At 41.2% G+C, this 18915-nt stretch overlaps 1 protein-coding gene across 8 annotated transcripts in view; it reads left to right on the forward strand.

Moving 5' to 3' along the window:
- The window catches only part of ATP2B2 (ATPase plasma membrane Ca2+ transporting 2), a 398601-nt gene that overhangs the window by 86277 nt on the left and 293409 nt on the right, over positions 1–18915 (forward strand). For all 8 annotated transcript variants that reach the window (XM_015640841.3, XM_015640842.3, XM_033517387.1 and 5 more), the window contains exon 2: positions 18072–18123. The gene's annotated coding sequence lies outside the window, so the exon portion shown is untranslated. The remainder of the gene's footprint in view (positions 1–18071; positions 18124–18915) is intronic.

Raw genomic sequence — 18915 nt, forward strand, 5'->3', positions numbered from 1 at the left:
TCTTTTCTTTCTTTTCTTTCTTTTCTTTCTTTTCTTTCTTTTCTTTCTTTTCTTTCTTTTCTTTCTTTTCTTTCTTTTCTTTCTTTTCTTTCTTTCTTTCTCCTTGCACTTCACTGGAAATGTTGGCCACGATGAAGATGTCACCCCACGGGCTGTACCTGCACCATGGTGCTCTGCAGCAACAGCAGCTCTCTCTTGTTAGACAATAATTCAAGCAAAGTTATAACTGTGGGTCATTTCCATAGGTTAGATATATTTAAAAGCGTATACTTACTTAATTTGCATAATTAATACTTATACAAAATTCTCTTTTCCTGAGCTAAGTGTGTTGAATGCTAATGGAGCTGCATTTGAAGGGTGCTGAGGGAGATGAGATCTGGGGCCTGCTTGCCTTGATTTGTTGTGGAGCAAAGCCCTCCAGCAAAAGCCTTTGACTTCCTGTGTGTCACTGTTGAAACCTTGCAGGAAAAATGCAGCAACACCTTTATTTCTACAGCCTGGACTGTTGGGATGTTTGTGAAGTCAGACCAGGAGCTGGGTTCTGCATATTTTTAGGTGGGATAGTGAAAATTTTAATTGATACTTTATTAGAATCTTAGCTGCTAAAACCCTTCCAAAAAATGATGCTGGTCTAAAACATTTCAAGAATTATCTCCAGGCTTTGAGAAATACTTAAATTTTCCTTGTTGTAAGACCTAAGGTGGAAAACTGACAGTTGCCTTTTAAATTGTTGTTGTATAGTACACTCCAAATGAGACAGGAGTTTGTTTTCTGTTTTAAAAGGTAATTGTGGTACTTAAAAAAAAAGAGAAAAGTTTATTTTCTTCATTAGATGACAGAAAGTCTCCCACCAAGATATTTTGGGTATAATCTCTTAAGTAATTGAGGGGTCCTCAATGAGGGTGGAAGTAACACAGCCACTGAGTTACCATACCAGCAGAATGTGAAAATTATGTTAAATGACATTAGACCAAAATATTTACCCTCTTTCCTCAGGAATCTTTTATAAAATAAATAATGAACAGTGTAAATACTGAATGTCACTGGTGGGCAAAGCAGTAAATTTCACTTTGTCTGTAAATGTCACTCTGTTATCTGCAGATGTCCATCAGAGATCTCTTTGGTAAAAAAGCTCCTCAGTGAGCCAAGGAAGAATGTAAAATAGAGAGAATCAGAAGAACCAGTTTTGGTTGTTATCTGTAAAATATAGGTCCATTGGATTATACCCTCCATCAGGTGCATGAAAAACATCATTGCAGGAGTTCTCTGCACTGTGTTTCATGTATCAGCCTTGCTTCAATCAGAACAATGCCATTTATCTTCCAGATAAATGGAGGATAACAAAAACACTGAACAAAGCTGCAATAGCAGGGGCTGAAGGAAATAGTTGAGTTGCTCCTTTTACAGGACAAATTAGTCTGAGGAACATTCCCATGGGTGTGGAAGGTTTTACAAATCCTTATAAAAAGGAGTGCCTCTTCCCAGGAAGTTCCTAAGATCTGAGAAAGGACTCCACATTCAGACACTTGTGTGTTTTCCTGGTGGACCTTGTCCCCTGACATATCCTGATTCATGTCCATAGGGAGTCTGTGTCCTTAAAGCAAGACTTGGGCTGTTATTGGGGAGCAGAGACCTAGGAACGAGGTAAAACCTGGCTCAGGTTTTGTGCCTTGCCCAGTGGGATTTTAGTTCCCTCTTGGATCCAGCCTCCAGCTCTTTCTTTTCAGAGCTTTAGTGACTTTTCCCTTGAGACTGTGAGGGTTAGGAGGAGAAGGGTTAACTTCTGAGGAGATATTACAGACACATGCCCTGATTGTAGGTGCTATTATGAGAGTAAGGCTGAGCTGTGATGAATTAGGTAATTCCCTCTTACACGAGAGGAGGAACAAATTCTTAATAGCTGAGAACTGGGAGGCAACCTTATTTAACAGCAGAGGGAAAACAGGCTCCCAAAAAGGCCCTGTCAGAGTCCCTGGCTTGTCACGCTGCTTTCTGGAGGTGGAAAGCAGGTGAGAGTCTGATTGAGAAGCTTTTTATGAACTTAACCATGGCTGAGAAAGTTGAATCATGGCATTCCATCTTCCTCATGGCTCTGGCTCTCTGACCTCAGCTTACTTTTAAAGACAAACCACTATTGATCCACTAGAGTCCCTCTGAGACATTATTTCACATCCCCCTCACAAGGAACTCCTCACAGGTAGATTGTTCTGCACTGATTTATGAGCCATTGCAGATCACATGAACCTGCACATCTCTCCGGCTTGTTTGGCACTGGAGGAGGTGGTTGGAGGTGGAGCTGGAGGTGGGACAACTCCTCAGCTGATGTGTTTCTCCTCAAGGTGGTCTGCAAGGAAATGTTGCTTCCTTTGTAAATATTGATGTACTTTTACTGGAATGGGCCCTGGCAGGTAATACAGATGTGGTAGGAAATGCTGGAGGGGAGGGTAAAAGCTTTTAAGAGCTGACTGGGAGCCTTGTTTTTGTACTGTTTGGTGTGACAAGAAAACCTTTTCTTTGGCCATTTCTTAGGAAGAAATGAGTCTCAGAAGAATGGCAAGTAAGAGTCAGGAAAAATCTGGTGCAGTTCTCTTTTTCAGCCCTTGAAAACTTCACGTTTATTTTTATCCCTATCTGGGACTCCCAATGCAAAGCTGGTGACCTCGGCCTACTGAGGCCTTGCTGTGGTATTCCATCTTCTGAAAGCTCTGGAGCCTCCATAGGAAATGCATCTTCTTTGTCTTCTGCATGGTTTGTACATTTTTAGGTGCTGACACGGTATAATTAAAATTGAAGAAGGTAGGGAAGGCATTTAGAAACAGTAATTACTGGTATGTCAGTAACAAAATTAGTGGGAAGTGAGTGTGAAAAGATAAATCATCCTCCTGTGAGCAGCTTTAGTAGATGTCTGTGCCTATGGGCTTAAAATGTTTGAGCTGCAGGACCACAGATGTACCTGTAGCTGCCATCAATGATAAAAAGTCTCTTAATCTCAGTGAGGGAATTAGCTGACCTTTCCTTTGCATATTAAATACTCATAAATTAATTGATCACACTTTGATATGCTGGTGCTTATCATGCAAGCCCAGTGTGGGTGGTTACGTCACAAGAGGTGTGGGCCATGAAAGCATCTGTGAAGGTTTGCTCTGGGCTCCCAGCACAGGAACCCTTCAGCTCTGCTGAATATGGATGAGCCTCACTTGCTTGTTAGCCTTAAGCCTGCAGGGCTGTTTGAACAGTTTTGGCAGAACTTGGTTTTCCAGGATCAAAGAAACCTGAGCCAAAGCTTAGCTCTGCTCTGGATGCTGGTCCTGCAGCACTGCAAAGGAAAACAAATAGTACCCAGTTTGCTTTCAGGCTCTGCAAACCTGCCTGTTGTAGCTGAGTTTCAAAATCAGTTTCTAGTCAAGTAGTGTAGGAAAATATGTGAAGGTTTTTTTGCCTTTTGTTGTTGTCTGTTATTTTTTTAAAGGAAGATGTTGTACATTGTCAACCTGGTGTTGTTTCTTCCTTTTTTGTTTTGGTTTGTTTAAATGGAGCTGCTTGGATCTCTGTCAGTTGTGTTAAGATAAGCATGTAGGTAGTTACTGTGCCCTGATCACTCAGCTTTGGCAATCAAATCTTCAGGACTCCAAAATTACTTTTTTTATTTCAAAAAAACTTCCAGCTAGTTTTAGTAAACTACATGTACATTTAAGTTTAAAAAAGCTTTTTAAAGACATAAAATACATAAAGTACATAAATACATAAAATACATAAAGTACATAGCAAAAGCTATGTACTTCAAATTTTGAGGTCAATACAAGTCCTGACTGCCACAATATTCCCAGTTCAGGGTGAGTCAAGCCCATGTACCTTGGGAGAAACTCTCCAGGCAGGTGGAGCAGCGTTCTGAGAAACAAGAGCTGCAGACACGTTCCAGTCACACTGGACTGATTGTGTGAAATCAAATTGTACACTGAAGAGGCTTCAAACTCTGAGAAATATCTGATCAGCATAATAAAATCTAGGGAGCTGCAGCTCATTTTGCCTCTTTCTGCTGTTGGAACCAGAGCTGACATGAACTTTGTTTGCACTGAATGATCCAAAGGGAAATATTGGATTCTGACCCTGCAATGAGTTTTGCATGGGCTCATTACCATTTAGACAGATGGGATACATTAGAGTTTCCATTTCTTGTTTCACTGAAGTAATAAATGGTGGCTTTTTTAATAGTTTATGTTCATGAAGCGCTATGATTTTTATTACACTTCAGTGAGATTTGCAAGCTGCAATTGAAATGAGAACCCAAAAAAAAACCCCAAAAACAACCTACCAGCAAGTGATTTTAGAGCTGAAAGAAGATTTTAACAATATTCAGCCCAGATTATCTAAGATAATGTTTAATTTTGCCATTTCCCTTTCCCTGTTCAGCAACTTTTCCCAGGAGCTTGTGCTGCTACTTTGTCTTTGGGCTGTGTGCAAACCACCCAGGCTTTGCGAGTTCCTCTGAGTGCCAGGGCAGTGATACATGCAAATGTTGGTATTCCAAAAGGAATTCTGACATTTCAGGTGGTCTCCTCTTTGCTTTGTCTTCTTCACTAGCTAATAAATTCCCTTCTGCAGCCCTTGCATTCAGAGGCAAGGTGAGCATCCTGCTGGCTGTGTGGCCGTGCAGAGGAAGGGTTGATTGCTCCATTGTGGTGCTGAGAGCTCCTGAGCAGGGGGCTGCAGGCACTCAGCAGAGCCTGCATCTCATCCCGACCTCCCCACGGGCACATCAGCCCTCCTTTGTTCCCTGGGTTTGATTTAAACCTCTCTGCTGTGCACTAAAGGTGCAGCAGGAACAATAACTCCAGCGAATCGGCTCGTAAGGCTGAAGAGTATTGATCTGTGTCCTGTAGAATTAGAAATGACTGGCTCAGAGAACAGGTTGCTCTCTGAGAATCCCTGCTTTGTCTTCGTGTCCAGTGTTAAAGTCTTACCACGATAAATGAGTTTCCTTCCACACCTCCCTGCCAGGAGGCTGCAGCCAGGTGGGGGTCGGTCTCTTCTCCCAGACAACAAGCAATAGAACAAGAGGAAATGGCCTCAGGTTGCACCAGGGGAGGTTTCTCTTGGATGTTAGGAAAGATTTCTTCACTGAAAGGGTGGCCAGGCACTGGAACAGGCTGCCCAGGACTGTGGTTGGATCATCCTGGGAGTTCAGAATCCGTGTGGATGCGGCACTTGGGGACATAGGTCAGCGCTGAACATGGCAGTGCTGCATTAACAGCTGGATTCAAGGACCTTGGAAGTCTTTTCCAACAATTCTATGGATCCTGTTGGTTTCTTATCCCAAATCTCCATGTCTAGAAAAGACAGCCTACTTATTTCTACTCCCTCAGTGAGCAGGTCCTGTCAGAAATATCAGGTGTTGAGGAAGCTGTGCTGCCACTCGAGCGAGAGCTTTTGTGTCCTGGCCCCCTGTCCCAGCTCCTGTGTTCCTGAGCTTGGTTACATTATATTTACATTGGTTCTAAAAACCAATATTATATTATATTATCTAATATTATTGTGAATGATAAAAAGCATCTTCAGATGCTCCAGAAAAAGCTCTCTGTGGAGGCAACATTTATTATTACGTTACACAAATTAACACGTGGACTGTAAGGAAGAAGCTTTTATAAAAAGAAAAAGAGTAATAATTTTTTATTTAATTTAAAAGAAAAAGGAATAATTTTTTTGCTTCTAAAGGAAAATGTCTGCTTGATACAGAGTATTCCTATGCAACAGGATCCTGGTTATAGGATATTACAATATAATACGTATTTTCCATTTGGCAGCAATGAGTATGGGTAGCTTTGGAAATCCCTGAAAGCTTTTTATTTTGCTTGTTTAAGGGGAATAAAAGCAAGTAAATGAAAAGATGAAGACCAAGCCTGCTGTAAAGCTTGTTACTGATTTGAAATGGTCATTTTGAGACAGTTGAAAATGGACTTACTTAGAAACCCCAAACAATCACCTTCTCCCCTGCTCATCCAAAAACTGGCCATTTTGTCCATTTAGGAGTGAAATTCAATCTGAAGCAGTGAGAGTAAGAAGTGAGAGTGGAGTGTAGCAAGACAAAATGTCCACTATTAGGCTAAACATGTAAGTAGCTAAAATGGGAGTAGAGAAATCTTAAGTGAATTTAATGCATCCTTGCTTTGAAATGTGGGGCATTCTGTTAGGTGTGGCTGTGGTGGGAAATTTGATATATTCTTTTGGCCTGTGGAAATAGGACTGGTCAAGAAATATGCCTTTGTGCCAGAATACCTGGGTCCTTGTTAACCCTTTTATTGCTTTAACTCATGTTGGAGATTTATCTGGAGACAAGGGCCATGTGTCCTCTGTGGGAAATAATCAAACTGTCTGACAGAAATGTTTTGAGGCAAATGGTGGAGTGGACCATGGTTAGCTTGATCCCCTATGGAAGGAAAACTTTATGGCCTTTTATATGCTGGAAATAAATCCAGCCTTTTTCATAAGTGTATATTTAGTGTGCCACTATAAATGTATCAAATAGTAAATATAATGTGCTATTCATATGAGAAATATTTGGGGGAATGTGTTCTTTGCAGCCCTTGGCACTAAACACGATACAGGAGGTACTGTTTGGGAGTGAGATTTACTGCTAAGGGAACATGTAATTATGAAAGTCTGCTAAGATTGAAAATATTAAACATTTTGTTGCCTTTTGCCATGGCAATTTGTACTTATGGTTTTTCCTTAAACAACTTGAGCAGGTTTTCGCTTTTCTGTTTGTGGTTTGGTTTGCTTTGTTTTTAATGTTGTACCCCAAAACCAAACAGGGAAGCTGCCAGGAGACCTAATTGGGCTCCATAAGAAAGATGGAAAGAGATTTTTACAAGGGATGGAGGGCCAGGACACGGGGAATGGCTTCCCACTTTCAGAGGGCAGGGTTAGATGGGGTTTTGGGCAGGAATTGTTCCCTGTGAGGGTGGGCAGGCCCTGGCACAGGTGCCCAGAGCAGCTGGGGCTGCCCCTGGATCCCTGGCAGTGCCCAAGGCCAGGCTGGACAGGGCTTGGAGCACCTGGGACAGTGGGAGGTGACCCTGCTTAAGACAGGGGGTGGGACTGGATGAAACTTGGAGATTTTTAAGGTCCTTTCCAGCCCAGTGCTTTCTGTGAGTCCATCCTGCTGCTTATCTGAACTTGCTGTCTGAGGAGAGGTGGTGGCTGCTGAGTGCTGCTGTTGTTTGGCCTGGCTGTGGGAGTAGAATCCACCAGCAGCATCCTGCTCCTGGGCAGATTTTATTTTGTGAGCCCGGTCCCAGCTGAGGATGGTGCATAGAGATATTTCCCAGGTCCCAGATGGAAATGATAAAGGAGTTACAGAAAAAGCAATGACTTCTGGTGGAAGTGAGGAGAGGCTGTGTGTTGTTTTTTCAGTGGTGTTACAGCTGCCTGGAAAAGCAGCTTTTTGGGGCCTCTTTGCAGCCCTGTTAGAGGCTGCAGAATTGGCTTTTCTGAGGAAGGTGTCTGAGGAGTTGTCTTCAGTTCAGGCAGTAAATCAAGCCAGACTGCGAAACAAAACCAAGCCTTGCTTGTGTTGCACCTTGCAGGGATTAGAGGTTCCTGGGAGGGGGCTTTTCTCATGGCTCATTAACTGAAGGAATGGTGACAGCAGTGGGGAAAAGCCCTGGATTGCTGTCCCATGTGGGATAATAATGATGCCATTACTTATAAATAATAGGTAGTGCCCAGTCATACCAACATAAGCAGTGTCTGCAAGGATTTTAGGCCAAATTTTGGTGACAGCTCTTGGTTCCAGTTTATTTTACTTGCTGCAAGCCTGATGCATTTCTACCTTTGCCTGCAGTTGCTGAAAAGTAGTTCTATGGTTTGCCAGCTTGCATTTGTTATCTCATTTCTCCATGTTGTGAAGACTAATAATGAAGTGTTATGTTGGTTTTCAGCTGGCATGTGGCTGCTTGTTGTGTAAAGTTAAATATTTGCCACCAAATAGGATTTGCAGTAATCTTAAAGCATTTTCATCATTTAATCATCACTGATAAATTTCTCTGAGCACCCTGTGCAAGCCTTTCCAAGATTCTGTGAATGCTGAAGCCTCTGAGGATCTGGATGTTGATGGTCTCAAATGAGGGCCAGAAAAGACCCTCAAACATGTACTATGTCACTTACAATTCATTATATCACATCTCACAATGTGATATATCTGCATTTATTCTGTGAATGACACATTTTACCAAAAAAGGTTATTCAAGGCCTCCAAATCACTTTATGAATAGCATTTTTGCATGTATTTGCATTTAATATCTCTAATCTCTGGTACAACAGAAATCATGTTACATTTTCTGTAGTTGATGGCAGGGGTTTTATTCCCTTGGATCTCTCTTCCATTTTTCTCTTGTCAACATGCATACTTTATCAGAACAAGAAGACAAATATATTACAGAGTTAGAACATTTAAAACAGGAACATTTTATGCTTGTATTTCCTCAAGAACTTGTTCATGTGGTTGGAAATTGTCTTGAGCAATGGTTTATGCTGCTATGTAGCCTAAACTAAAGTTTTCTCTGCACAAAAAAGACATCCATTAAACCCCAAAATCTCTAATCCATAGCAAGGAATAGTAGTGTTGTTTCCTCTGCACAGAAGGACAGTCAGTAAAACCAAGAATCTCTAACCCATAATAAGGGAAATAGTTGGGTTTTTTTTAAGCCAAGACATTTTACAGAGGTAGAAAAACCCTTGTCAGAGGAAATTTAAGCAGAAATGTCTTCTAATGGTTGTGAGAATAGTGGTGACTGATTATGGAAGTCTTCTAAGATTGAAAATATTGCAAATTCTGTGGTTTTTTTGCCATGGCAATTTATACTTATGGCTTTCTCTTAAACAAGTTGAACAGTTTTGTGCTTTTTTGTTTGTGATTTTGGTTTTTTTTGTGTGTGGGGTTGTTGTTTTTTTCTTAGTCCATAATAAGAAAATTTTTTTCTAAACTGAGATGTTTTACAGAGGTAAAAACCTCTTGTCAGGGGAAATTTAAGCTGAAATATCTCCTAATGGTTGTGAAAATCTTGGTGACTGATGGGTATCTCGAGATAAGGTGATTTTTGGGAAACTAAGGTAGCATCATCATCTTTTGTGCTCCTACCCTGAGGAATAAAGCTGTTTTTTCCCATTTTCCTGCCCTTTTGCAGCACAACAACCCCCTTGTCAGAGGGGAAGCAGCAAGCTGTCCTACTTTTGGCTGCCAGAAGATGCTGGGAGCACCTGCAGAGAGCAGGATGTGCTTTGGGGGCAGCCAGGGAGGAGCTGGGGTGGGATGGAAGGAGCTGCAGGGAGCTGTGGGTGACAGCCGTGGGGAGATGCTTCAGGTGCCACCACCGTGGCAGGAGAGGGGACATCACGGGCCTGGCCAGGAGAATCCAGTTTATCTGGAGCTTTTCTGGAGCTGTGTGTGGGTGGCTTCCTGCTGGAGCATGAGGAGCTGTCTCTTTGTGACAATGGTGTGGGGGAAAGCTGTGCAGGAGAAGGCTCTGGAGCGATGCAATGGTTTAAAATACTTCTCCTTCCTGCCAAAAGAGCCCTGCTTTGCCTTTGGAGGGCTTCTCATCACCTGTGTCCAAACAGAGGCCTTGGTGCTGTGCTCCAGGGAATTCTTTTGTGACAGTCTTGCAGGGAATAGTTTGACACCAAACTGCTCTCATAAGCCTTTTTTTTTTTTCATAGGCCCATCCACTGAAGGTAAAAGGAATGGTTTAGGATTGGAGTCACCTGTCAACCACCAGGACGTTTTTTTCGCTGGCATCTCATTATATTTGAATTGAAAAAGGTGTCCTGATGGCTTTTGAATCCAAAGAATTCACCTTGAGCCACTTCTGGATGTCCCATGGAAATAATTTCAGTGTGTTATTTAATAAGAGAAAATTTAAATTAACCTTTTCTTTAAATTTCAACTGGCTGGATTATACTGGCAAGACTTGCAATGGTTCAAGTTACAATACAACAATAGTCACAACTTGCAATAGTTGTAACATGTGTAATCAATAACAATTTGTGATGAATAATTAATATGTGTGCTTACTATAAGTGATGAGTAAACCAGCTATCACAACTACATTGAAATTAGTTTGGGAAAATGTTGGAAAGCATCTTTGCATAAATCACCTTGCCTGACAGCGCTGTCATCATATTTGCTGGTGCTTTGGAAGACCTTAATAGAGAAAATGAATGAATTTGCAGATAAAACTTTGTCAGAAAAGCAGTTTAACCCCAGCTGTGTGACCAGGGAGGTGTTAAACCCTCTCTTAGTTCCAGGATGTTTGGATGCACTTGTAGCCAGCCCTGAAGAAAGGGATATGGATAAAATAAAAAGCAGAAGCGTTAAAGCTTTGTGGGAAATGCTGGGGATGCTGCTCATTCTCTGAATTCCCAGTGAGATGCTCATGGCTGTGGATGGGTTCTGCCTGCCTGGCACACTGCTGTAATCTGTGTTTTGATAGCTTTTTTCCTGTGAGAGGGTGTTTATCTGAGCTGCAGGTCAGCCTGGGCAGGCCTTGCCCATGGATGTGCCCTCTCCCCTGCAGGATGCATGCTCTGCTTCCCAGCAAAATGAGATGGGAACACAACCACAGCCCTTTTTCTTTCTGGGCTTGACTCAAAGCCAACACACGGCTTTCTCTGGTGCTTGAGGGAGATTTTCTCTTGAATGAATTTATTTTCCTGAGTGCATCACCTGAGAATGTTCCCAGTGATGACGGAGCAGAAAAAAGCAGAAAAAAAGAAAATTCCTGTAGTTTCTAAATACCTGAAAAAGGACCAGCACAACCCCAATCCCTGCTGGCCTGGCCCACACAGGTGGAATTGAGGATGTCTGTGTGAACTTGTGCTGGGACAGAGAGCAGAGCAAGGATTGAAACCTCTCTCTGCATTACCAAAAAGGTTATCAGCCTCACTACACACCATGGGCTTAATTTAAGGCTGATTCATCTTTCTTACACCAAGCCTTGCAGCTCTGTGAGCTTTTGAGACGTAGCCAGGTTCAGCACCTAAGCACACACTGAACTGAAGTCTTAAATTCAGTGCAGTCCTTTTCACTAGGAGAATGTTGCAGGAATTTTCCTTCCTGTGTACAAGGCAGCATTCCTTTGTTGCAGTGTCATAAATGTATTTACAGTAAACTGTAGCCAACCCAAATTTTCAATACATAATTTGTTTTTTTCCTTGGGAGGGGACATGAGTGATGTATTGCTCAGCAAATCTGTGAAGCTTCTGAAGAAATCTACTTTGATCAGAATCATTCAGGGAGGGTAACTTCTTCCCCCCTCATTAATTCTCTGTTAAACGTGGATTTTAATGAAAAACCTTGAAAAATGCTTTTGGCTTTTTTTTTTCTTTTGCCTTCAGTTGGTCATTTATATTCTGCACAGACTAGAATAGCACTGGGGGGGGAGCACTTAAATAGGGAGAAGATATTTGTCATCTGTCACACTCTGAAATTAAACTTTTGATATCGAGTTATTGCCTTAGAAATAACTTCAAAAAATTTACATGCAGAGAAAAGTACATGGTGGGGGAAGCTGTTGAACCAGTTATTGCATAACACTGTGTTAAATCCTCTGTCACCGAGCAGCCTTTAAAAATATTTCTTCATGAATAAATTAAAAAAATACATTCATACAATACACATTTCTGTGACCACATACATGGATTTTTTTATTTTTTTTTTTTAAACAAAACCACAGAGAGGAGGCTGAGATTTCCAGGGCTGCTGCGGAGATTTCTAATTAGAAATTGATATCAAGTTTTGTTCGGTGCTTTGAAAATTCTTGTAGTACATTTGCATACATTAAGGAGAGAATGGGGCCGTGTTCATTTGAAAGTTGAGCAATTAAAGCTCAGCAGTAACAGAGGCAAGTGGTACAGGAGGGAAGTTGAGAGGAATATTTGCTATTTCATAATGGCTACAGTGGCAAGAGTATTCGGACTCTGGCATGATCCTTCTGCTTTGTGGGAAGATGTTGAAGGGTTATAAATGAGATGAAACAGCTTCTCCACAGGGTTGGGATAATGGAACTGTTCCTGGCTGCTGAGTTTTAGACCACTGAGGGAGAATGATGGACTCCTCCTTCCCAGTGCCAGTTTCATTTCAAAATGCTGCCTAAAATCAAATACCTCTTGGTGGCTGTGCTCACTGAACCTGGGACAAGTGAGCAACTTGTATTTTTTGGCTAAATCAAGTTCTTTGCTGTGTGGTTTTGGTCATCCCCTACAAGGAGCCTTTGCCATGGTGCTGGAGGCTTGGAGACACCTCCACTCCTAAAGCAGGGCACAGAAATCTCATCTCCTGGGACTCTGCAGGGACAGCAATGAGGGATGGCTACCTGGGAATCCCAGAAAAGCAGTTTTGTCATTTCTTGACTTGTGCTTTCAGATATAGGAAATTATGTGGTTTTTTTTCTGTTTTTCAAACATGATTTATGTTTTCTCAGATTTTATAAGATGGTTTGGTTTTGAATCAGTTTTTATGGGGTGTTTATTGCACAGCCTTAAACTGTCCAAAAGTGTTATTGGATCCCTGAACTGATCTCTGGGAGAGAACACCTATCTACATTGAATAGAGCTGTAAAGCTCTGTAACATCACAGAGTAATTATCTGAGGATTCTTCTGGCCCAGATAATCTCCTAGAATCAGAAAGCCAAATTATTAAAGGAATTGATAAAAACTGGAGTTTATGAAGTGCTGGTAAATACAAACTGTGAAGGAGTTTGCAGATAAGCTGGGTCATAATTGTATCATATTCTTTGATATTCAAGTTCTGCTACAAATCCAGCCCCATTTGTTAGAAATGAAAGGGAATATTTAGAAAATATATGTCTAATATGACTGAGGGAAAGCTATTACTGTGCCTTTTGAGCTACTGAATTTTCTTATAACTAAAACAATTTCAGAAAAACAAAAGTCCCATCACCAGGGCAAAACTGGGATTTGAGCAGTGTGCAGACAAATGAAGGCTGAGCATCACCCAGCCTTTTGAAATACAGAGCTTTGATTCCAGTACTTAAAATCTTAAATCCCTGTTTCATTATTTATTTTGAGGCTGAATACCTCTAGGGAACAAAATGTTTATTGTCTGAAAAACCCTTACACAATTTTTTTTTTTAGTTTATATCTATAATAGATAGCTTTAGGATAAAATAGATAAACCAGCACATCTTAAGCCACTAACCATACCAAAGACAGTGCAGATCAACATCTAAATCACACTGTACCTAAGGAAATTTGAACCAAATTTGTCAGGATCTATTGTATGATTTTGGTAGAGTTGCTCATTCAGGTATTTTAAGTTAAATTAATATACAGAATAGTCACTCTATGAAATACTTGAGGATTGAAGTCAGTGAAGTTTTTTAGGTGGTGAATACCTGTTTTTATCATTCAAACTCTGCACCACTAAAATAAAGACAAGGTAAAGACATAAAGAGGGCAAAATCCACCTAACAGAAAACCCCAAGCCAAAACCCAATCCCAAAAAGTTTTTGCCCCTTTCCTCCATCAGAGTAACACTTTCAGTGACCAAACCTCCCCAGAGAAAGTCCCCAGCTCATTGTGATGTGTCAGTCAGGACTGCTGTGGGACAGAGGCACTGCCAGCTGTGCTGGGACATTGCACAGGAGCAATCTGTGTTTTATCTTCAGTTCTGCCTTTCTCTCCTTCCCACCAGCTCAGGGCACTGATGGAGGGAGGGCATCAGTCACCTCAGGTCTGCAAACAGAACACATGAGATGATTTTAAATAACCATCCAGAACTTCCATGACCAAGCAGAAAAGCTGTGTTGTCTGTTTGGTGCCTGCAACCCTTTTCTAGCTCTGAGAGCGATGTAAGGTGCCTGGGATGTCACTTTTGTTTTAATGTCAGTAAGTTTGATTAAAGAAGCAGCAGGTTGGCATGTTTCAAAATCTAAGCATGCTGTGGGGCAGTGTTTTCAGCTCCCAGTAAGAACTTGACTGAGAGTCAGAAGAACCTCTTCAGAAGAACATCTTTGAGTCATTTGATAGAACAAGGGAAGCCATCACTTGCTGATTTTCAGATTGCTGCAGGATGAGAGCTGACAGTGGACGTGGCACAGCCACTGAGAGGCTTTGCTGCCTGTCTGTCAGACAAAAGGAGCTGCCACGGTGGCTGTCAGGTTTGTTTTGTAGTGCTGTAATTACAGACACTGAGATCCTGGGGAATTATAGGGAGAAGGAGATGCATTTCACACTGGGAGCTAAACTTGGAATAATACTGCACTTATGAAAGGTGGGAGCAGTTGAAGGTGTAGTAGAGATCTGAACCACTACTGTAGGGGGGTTTAGGGGAAGACAAAGCCCTCAAAATGACCATTTAATTAAAAAGCACTGATTTCTCCTCTTCCCATGCATCACCTGTGATGTGTTTTCCAAGTATCACTGCGGTTTCTGTCCTGGTGTCCTGTCTCTGGCTTTCAGCCCTTGTGATTTCATTTCTCCACCAGCTTGAATTGCAGCTGGACAGTTCATGATGGGCTTTCTGCTAATGCCACACTCATTCCATCTTCAAACATTACTAATCTTAGTCCTGAGATGCCAGAGCCAAGTGGAGCAGGGTTTGAGGTCTGCACAGGATGGAAGCATGGCCAGCTGGGCACTTTTCCTCCTGGAGATGTCCTAACACAGCTGACTTTTGTTTATCCCTGCTTCACCCAAAGCTCTGCCACCTTTTATATTAACAGAAAGCACAATGCTTGATTCAAAATCTCAAGCCAATTTTGATAAATTCAATTTGTTTTGTTTATCTTTAGAAATGGTACTGTACAGCAGCAGCAGCATTTGAGGACAAAAGTAGGAAGTAGAAAGAAATTCTTTAGAAAGTGAAAAGAAATTCAGTGGTGATCCAGTGAACATATGACTGGCATTTGTTGTAAATTGAAAAACACAGCAAAACTGAAACTACAGCTTCAATTGTGGCTTTGTTCAGTGTCATGTCAAATACCGATGCTCACTAAAAATCAACAAAATCATGAAGGCCTTATGGTGATCATTCTCAATATTTATATAAATATGTGTTGATGAATGACATGAATTTGTGCATCAGGATAAGAATCTCTCCCTCCAACCTCTGCAAATCCCATCTTAGGTACCTTTTTTTGAGCAGAATAGTTTGGTTTAAAAGGGACTTTTAAGACCATCCAGTCCCAGGCTCCTTCCATGGGCAGGGACACCTTTTTTTGTCCACTGGCTGAAAAGGTGTAAATCAAACGAAGGAAATCATGGAAAATCTTAACTATCCAACTGCAAGGGTGCACATACTGAGTAGTGGAAAATCCTGCAAGTGGAAAAGCTCTTTTTAGGTGTTGGGATAATTGTACATTGCTCAAAACACGCCTAAAACAGTTGAAACCGTTATTAAAGAGTGTTGCCAGATTTTATCACTGCAGTCATGCATATAGATCAGTGATCCCTGAGCAGCACTGCCAAATGTGTGAATGAGGTGCACTTGCTAAAAATAACCCTACTGACTGCTGCTCCTAATTGCCACGGAATCCTGGGGAAATGATACCATTTCAGCAGCACAAAATTGACTTAAAATGTTTAGCTGCAGCACTACAGGTGGGTTTTTAAGAGAGGATGAAGTATTAGTTAGACCTTGGTCATCAGCAGCTGAGCATCCCAGCACTGAATGACAAAAATGATCCTTTTGTTTCCCTCCCCTTTTAGGTATTTCATACTTAATCAAGTTTCCCCCATGCCTTTCTACCCCAAAGAGAATCTATTTTCCTTTTTGTAGGAAATGGGTTTGTTGATGAAGAGCCTGCCATTGCCACCTCTGGGACTCTTCCAGATTTTTGGATATTGGATAAATGGGAACTCATCTATTTTGTTATAATTCCATCTTCACTTTGGGAAGGTGAAACCTTTCCCTTATCAAAACCAGTCTTTAAAAATCCATAAGATTCTTTTCTTTCTAGTAAATTCTTTGATTATCCATTTCTTTATGGTTATTCGTATTTTTAGGCAGCTGCAGCAAATGACTGATTTACAGGCACATGGAATTTCTGCTCCAGCAAGGTTTTAAACTATTTAGGGAAATGAATGAAGCACAAAGGTTTTTATTTAACTATAAATTTTGTATGACTTTAATTTTTTTCATGAGTGACTGGCTTTCTTACATCAAACTCCTTCACAGGGAATTTTACAGCAATATGCAGTACCTTTGACAGCTGTAATTGTCTAAAACTCTGGGAAAGCCAGATGAAAGAATAAATACATAAATATTGATCTGGCTGAGGTTTAAGTAATCCCTGATTAAAGTAAAAATGCATTTTAAAAATAGCATTGATTACTCCTGGACTCTGCTTTTGTTATCCTCCCCAGGCTGAAAATGTTGAGTCTTTATAGAGTCAGAGAAATATATTGAGAATACTGATGAGACATTTATTTTAATTTATCACCCCAGTGTTTGAGCACTTTTATGTTATCCCCTGAATTTATACTCAAAATCAATCTCACAGAAGTGGAGGAATTTTACTGCTGAGGCACAGGGAGGCAGGAGGTTGAAGGACACTGCTGGGCACAAACAGTTTTTACAACTTAGCCTCCAAGAGTAGGTGCTGGAACTGGGATTTAGTCAGGACAGAGCCAAGTGTTCCCATCCCTGACTGCATTGGGTCCTGCTGGGAGTCCCCTTCTCTTATTTCATGGACTTTGTGCTGTTTCCATCCCCTCTGGTAGAGATCTTCTGCCTTGCTGTACTCCAAGGGATTGCTGTACTCCAAAGCCCTGGGATTTGGGTATTTGCCCCTGCTGTGTCTCCTTGGCTGCTGTTGGATTCCTGGAGTTACCTGCTGATTTTTGGGACTGCTGTCCAGTACAGGGAGTGCATTTTCAGCTCCTGGAGAAGATGGACTTGCTTTTTGCTCAGCTCCTCCGTTGTGTGTGCAATTCAGAGTGACAGAGCTCTGGTTTTCAGCTGTTTTCATGTATTCCCACAATGGGGAATCTCTGGAATAAATGTGCTAAAGAGATGTTGGTAGCCCAGGTGGTGGAACAAGATGTTTGGCTTGGAGCTCCTGCAAGCACTTCTGTCAGCTCAGGATGGGAGAGGGGTATTTTTATCACTTGTAGTGCTTACATGGCACTTCAATCAAGTGGGTTAGGCTTTTTTTTTTTTTCTGGCCAGATTTCAATTTAATTCACGATGTGTCACCTCCCTAACTCAGCTTTGGCTCTCAAGGAAGTCGTGTTGTCCTTTTAATTTCTGGCCAAAGTGCTTTGAGGAGTTAGGAGAGGAATTGCTGTTGAATCTCTGTGTCCTGAAGCTCTTGGAGGGCTGGCACTGCTGTGCTCCTGCATAAATCTGCTGCTCCAGGAGACATTCCCTGAGCAGCGTGAGGTTTCACTGATGGCTTGGCAAGTTGTGGCTCGATGAATGTGCTGCACACAGGATTCTGCCTCTGCTGACTTCAAGTCACCCCCAGAAGGGATTGAAATAGATTCTCTGCTGAAAATTCCGTCCTGGCATTAGATTTGTGGCACCTGTGTGTTTGTCCCAGTGTAATTCTCTGAAGAGATGTTTGTTTTCTTCTCCAGGAGGAAGGGAGGAAAGCTTTCATGCACCCCAATTCACGCATGTATTGATTTAGTAAACACTTTCCCTTCAAGATATTTGATTCTGAGGAAAATTGGGGTTATCAGTTCTGCCGAATACTTGTAGACATGAATGCTACTACAAGATAATTATAAATGGCAACCAGTATGATAGCTTTTGTGTGCATTGTTAGTTTGATTTTTTTGGAATTAGGCAATATTTAATGCTTCAGTTCTATTGGAAGGTGTGTATTATTTTATTTTTTGAAGGTGCATTAGACTTTTTTTAAAGACTCACGTTTAAATTTTCTGTTACAGAGTAACACAGAAGAGATGAGCTTAATTTTACTAATTGTGCAATAAACCCATTTGGATCTAAAGGAAACCAGCTGCTTTATAATAATTGCCTTTTTCTTTGATTTTATGTTCATAATTTTAATTTCTAAACTATAAACTGTTTTTTCTTTGTTTTTATCAGGTCTTGCATGCTGTGACACAAAGATCTCATCGCCCGGTGCGCTATGTTCATGGTGAGCCTGATTTCCTCCTGTTGTCCACCTTGTCATTCCAGGGATTATTATATCAAGGGGATATCATGTTATTGTAGCAATCAATCATTTTAAATCATCACAACCACACAGGCATAAGTTTAAATATTGTTTTTTCTGAATTAGTGACAAATCCCCAGTTTCCTACAACATCTGGTGTAAAATGAGCTTTAAGAACCCGTGAAGGATCTGATCATGATCTCAAAGTTTCAGTGGTCATGGTCAAAATTGCAGATGAGGCAGGATGGGGTCAGTTTTGTAGTTTGGAGTAATCAGTGGCATCAGAATTCCTGACAGGTCCCCACATGAGGACATCTACAAACACAAAATGCCCAGCCTGGGCCCAGTGAATCCCATTTTGTCCTGTTTCCAAATCCTCAGGCTCTTTAGCTATGCTAAAGAATTCTCAGTGGCTGCCAACTTTTTGGCACTTCTTAAAATAACTCGGTTAAATATATTTCATAAACCCATTTTGTATAGGCAAAAGAAGCCCCTCTGCTGCTCCTCAGCAGCACATGTTCCTTCTCTTTCCCTTCTCTAAACATTAGTAAATTACCCCTTTTATTATCATATGAGAATAAACTGGCTTTTGGAATTAGGCCTCACATTTATCAAATGGTTTCCTACTGTGTTCTGGATTTTTTGGGTTTTTTTGAGGGGTTAAGTAGCAAACACCTTTTGTATTTCTGGGTTTACTGATACATATTTTTAAACTGATTATTTTCTCCTCATGCTTTTAAATGTACGTAGATAATCCTCATGTGGTTCCAGTGG

The sequence above is a fragment of the Parus major genome, chromosome 12, assembly GCF_001522545.3.
Source record: "Parus major isolate Abel chromosome 12, Parus_major1.1, whole genome shotgun sequence".
Lineage (NCBI taxonomy): Eukaryota > Metazoa > Chordata > Aves > Passeriformes > Paridae > Parus > Parus major.